At 52.2% G+C, this 5,014-nt stretch overlaps 1 pseudogene across 1 annotated transcript; it reads right to left on the reverse strand.

Moving 5' to 3' along the window:
* Positions 1-6: 6 nt before the first annotated feature.
* On the reverse strand, positions 7-2,416 carry LOC108524634 (mpv17-like protein pseudogene; annotated as a pseudogene). The gene has a single exon (XR_001884099.1). The product of XR_001884099.1 is annotated as a mpv17-like protein pseudogene (transcript).
* Between the last annotated feature and the right edge of the window lie 2,598 nt (positions 2,417-5,014).

Raw genomic sequence — 5,014 nt, forward strand, 5'->3', positions numbered from 1 at the left:
AAAGAAAAACAGAACAATCTCACTAGTTGTTTCAGGATTAAATAGGATTCTGGTCCCCTACCCCTTCACTGGCAGTACAAGGCTTCTGTAACAGGTGCTAGGAAGCTGTTTGCAAATCTAGTCTGGAAATCACACCCTGGGACCAGGCAAAGACCTTCTGATAAAACAGGAGGCCCTAGCTCTCAGGCTGTCTGTCCTCCTGACACACTGATCCCATCAGCCATGTACTTGGCCGCAATGGCAATAGGCAACCAGGTGGTTTGTGTTTCTGGTGGGGTCTGTAGGGAAAGGAAGTGAATCCAGCTCTTCAAAATAAGGTTCAGGGGGCAGGGTAGCTCTCTTCAAGATGGTGGCTTGTCTGACCTCAACCTGGTTTAGAAAGCACCAACAGCCCTTAGGAGAAGTTCCCTCCCATTTGGGGGGAAATCTGTGTTCCCCAATCCCAAGGTCAGGCTTAAGACCCATAGAGATTTTCTCCCCACTTACCCACCCCATCCCCTTCAAGGCTATAGAAATTGCAATGATGGTAGAGGCCACAGGGCCCCTTCTGTAAGCAGACGGAAGATCTCCAAAGATCACAAGAATTTAACCAGCTTGAGCAATCAGCCTGTTTTACAGCCTCCTGCCCTCAACCTGTTCTTCCCCAACCCTGGGTGGAATGAGGTCACCCTGTTTGTTTAAACCAGCTCCGAAGTGACCCCAGGTTACTTACAGATGAACCCAAGTTAACTCTCCTCATTTCCATGCTAAAGTCTTCACCCTGGGAGAAGCTATAGCTTCATGACTATAACCTATGTAACCTATGCAATCTATGTGCTAGCATCATGACTCACTGGGACTCCTACTCTGCATGCAATCACGCACCCTCTCCTTTCTCCATCACCCCATAAAACCCTCCTGTCTCCTTCTCGGGGTGGGGGACACTACTTTGGAGAACACGCCCAGTGTCTTCCTTACTTGTGCCAAGGAAAACTCCCGTTGACCAAAACCTGCCTCTTGATGGAGTCATCTGGGACTCGTTAGGGGAATGAACCCCGGTATTTTTCAGGTAACATTTCCATTGTTCTTATTGTAGGCAGCAGTTTCCACAGTCAAGCCCCCATCCCCCACACCCCAGGCCTGGGTCGGATTTTCTAAAGAGAGGGTTCCCTGAACCCTCACAGGTATACAGTCCTCCATGGCAAGGATCCAAGGTCCCTTGATGTCTTCCGTGGGACCCCCAGGGGAAAATCTTGTCACCAAAGCAGGACTAGGCCCCTGGGGATGAATTTTCTGAAGATCCATGCCCAACCTCAGATTCCACCTGCTCTGCCCCCCAGGGTCACGGGTCCCCTTGCATTTTGTTTCTGTGTTGGCCCCGGAGCCCCAGGCATGGATTTTCTGAAGAGCAGGTCGGTCCCTTCCCTGCCCACGACTGGTTCGTGGTCATGCAGCTGCTATGGCCTTGAACTGGGATCTCCTTTATTTTCCCGTGGACCCGTTTTCAGGGGAAAAGACCTCCCCAGCCCTGCCTACTCCAGCCTTGACCTACATCCAACCCCCGAGTCTCAGCCCCGACCCTAGCCCCTGACCCGGTGGACCTCTGGCTCCCCAATTTCCCGGCTGCCCAGCCAGTGGCCCCCCGCAACTTCTCGCAATCAAACACCCCAGCCTCCAGCCTTTGCCCTGGTCCTCCAGGCCCCTGATGCAGCCCTGGTCTCAGAGCCCCAGCTCCCCGGGACCCCAGGTTCCTGCAGCGCCCTCCCTCCAGCCGCTTGATCCCGAGTCCCTGCCTCCAGTCCCCCAATACCGGGGCCCACCCCCCAGATCCCCTCCCGGCCCCTCACCGGCATAGAAGGCCGAGACCGCGATGGGCGCCGCGACCACCTGGTTGCAGAGCAACTTGGCCAGCACCGCGCGCGGCGCGCGGCCCGGGAGCGCGCGCTCCAGCAGGCCCAGCCACACGTAGTTGAAGTTGGCGTGGAAGGTCACCACCAACGTGGCCACGCGCCGCGTCTGGCGCCAGTCGGCCTCGCCGCCCTGCAGCCGCTGCTGCAGCGCGTCCGCGGCCGTGAAGAGCGAGCCGTAGAGCAGCACGTTGGTGGGCCACGGGTGGCGCCGGGCCGCGCGCGACAATGCCGGCCACCAGCCCGCCATGTCCGCGCTGTGGGCTCCCGCGATCAGGAGCCCGCGTGGTCAGCAGCTTCCTACACTGTGTCCGAGCCTCCTGGGCCTACAGCAGCCCCTGAGCTGGCGCCGCCCGCACCTGCACCTGCCCCCTCCAGATGCTCCGGAGCGATTGGGCGCCCGACCCGCACATTCAGCTCCCGCCGTCCAATCCGGAGGTAACGGGCCGTCGTGGGGGTGACCCACCCCCATGCGTGGGTCTATTCACACAAAATATACAGAACAGGCAAAGCCACAGAGGCAGAAGGCGTGGGGTTATTTATTTACTTGTTTATTTTTATTTTTATTAGTTAATTAGATATTTTTGAGACGGAGTCTCGCTCTGTCGCCCAGGCTGGAGTGCAATGGCGCGATCTGAGCTCACTGCAACCTCCACCTCCCGGGTTCAAGGGATTCTTCTGCCTCAGCCTCCGGATTAGCTGGGACTACACGCATGCGCCATCACGCCTGACTAATTTTTGTATTTTTAGTGGACACAGAGTTTCAACATGTTGGCCAGGCTGGGCTCGAGTGAACTGCCCGCCTCGGTCTCCCATATGGAGTTATTTTTTTGGAGTGATGAAAACATTTTGAAATTAGATAGGTGTGATGGTTCCATGACTTTGTGAATATATTAAACACGATTGAATTGCACAGTTAAAAAAAAAGGGGGGTGCATTTGGCCAGGCGCGGTGGCATATGCTTGTAATCCCAGCACTTTGGGAGAATTAGACAGGAGGATCCTTTGAGGGCAAGAGTTCCAGACCAGCCTGGACAACATAGCAAGACTCCATCTCTACGAAAAAGAAAAAAAAGGAAAAAAAAACGAAAGAAAGAAAAGAAAAAAGTATTGTAATTACTCAGGCTTGGTGGTGTGCACTGATAGTTGTCAGGCCTCTGAGCCCAAGCTAAGCCATCATATCCACAGTGACCTGCACGTATGCATCCAGATGGCCTGAAGCAACTAAAGATCCACAAAAGTGAAAATAGCCTTAACTGGTGACATTCCACCATTGTGATTCGTTTCTGCCCCACCCTAACTGATCAATGTAATCTCCCCCACCCTTAAGAAGGTTCCTTATAATCTCCCCCACCCTTCAGAATGTACTTTGTGAGATTCACCCCCTGCCCCCAAAACATTGCTCTTAACTCCACCACCTATCCCAAAACCTATAAGAACTAATGATAATCCCACCACCCTTTGCTGACTCTTTTCGGACTCAGCCCACCTGCATCCAGGTGAAATAAACAGCCATGTTGTTCACACAAAGCCTGTTTGGTGGTCTCTTTACATGGAAACATGAGAATAGTTTCAGCTACTGCTACTCGGGAGGCTGAGGTGGAAGGATCACTTGAGCCCAGGAATTCAACATTGCAGTGAGCCACGATAGGGCCACTGCACTCCAGCCTGGAAAAAAAAAAAAAAAAAAAAAAAGAGAGGGACAGAGAGAGAATAAATAAAATGGTGAATTTTATGGTATGTGAATTTATCTTAAACAATGAAGGAACGGCCGGGCACGGTCGCTCACGCCTGTAATCCCAGCACTTTGGGAGGCCGAGGCGGGCAGATCACGAGGTCAGGAGATCGAGACCATCCTGGCTAACTCAGTGAAACCCCATCTCTACAAAAAATATAAAAAATTAGCCGAAAGTGGTGGCAGGCGCCTGTAGTCCCAGCTACTCGGGAGGCTGAGGCAGGAGAATAGCGTGAACCAAGAGGTGGAGGTTGCATTGAACCGAGATCGCGCCACTACACTCCACCCTCGGTGGACAGAGCAAGACTCGGTGACAGAGCAAGGCTCCATCTCAAAAAAAAAAAAAAAAAAAAAACCGAAAAGAAATGCTAAGCAAAGTGTTCTGGTGTGTTCTGCCTGTGTTGGTAGTGGAAGGGAAGAAAATCAGTCTTTTGCTTCTCCCCCTTAAAACTATTTAAGAAGGGAACTGGGCACGGTGGCTCAAGCCTGTAATCCCAACACTTCGGGAGGTCAAGGTGGGAGGATCACTTGGGCCCAGGAATTCAAGACCAGCCTGGGCCACATAGTAAGACCTCATCTCTACAAAAAAATAAAATATTAGGGCCAGGCGTGGTGGCTCACACCTGTAATCCCAGCATTTAGGGAGGCCGAGGTGGGCATATCACGAGGTCAGGGGATTGAGACCAGCCTGGTGAACATGGTGAAACTCTGTCTCTACTAAAAAAAATTCAAAAAATTAGCCAGGCATGGTGGCACTCACCTGTAGTATCCTAGCTACTTGGGAGGCTGAGGCAGGAGAATCGCTTAAACCCGGGAGGTGGAGGTTGCAGTGAGCTGAGACCACACCACTGCACTCCAGTCTGGGTGACGCAGCAAGACTCCATCTCAAAAAAAATAAAAAAATAAAAAAAAATAAACGGGGTGTGGTGGTGCATACCTGTGATCCCAGCTACTCAGGAGGCTGAGGTGGGAGAATTTTGAGCCAGGGAGTTTGAAGCTGCAGTGAGGCATGGTAGTGCCACTGCATGCCAGCCTAGGCAACAGAGTGAGATCCTGTCTCAAAAAAAAAAGGCCAGGCCCAGTGGCTCACACCTGCATCCCCAGAACTTTGGGAAGCTGAGGCAGCTGTATCACCTGAGGTCAGGAGTTTAAGACTAGCCTGGCCAACATGGCAAAACCCTGTCTCTACTTAATATACAAAAATTATCCCGGCATAGTGGTGCGCATCTGTAATCCCAGCTACTCAGGAGGCTGAGGCAGGAGAATTACTTGAACCAGGGAGGTAGAGGTTGCAGTGAGTCAAAATGGTGCCACTGCACTCCAGCTTGGGGGACACAGTGAGACTCTGTCTCAAAATAAATAAACAAAATTATTTAAAAAAAAAAAAGGATCCC

Source organism: Rhinopithecus bieti, unplaced genomic scaffold, assembly GCF_001698545.2.
Source record: "Rhinopithecus bieti isolate Rb0 unplaced genomic scaffold, ASM169854v2 repeat_11197, whole genome shotgun sequence".
NCBI lineage: Eukaryota > Metazoa > Chordata > Mammalia > Primates > Cercopithecidae > Rhinopithecus > Rhinopithecus bieti.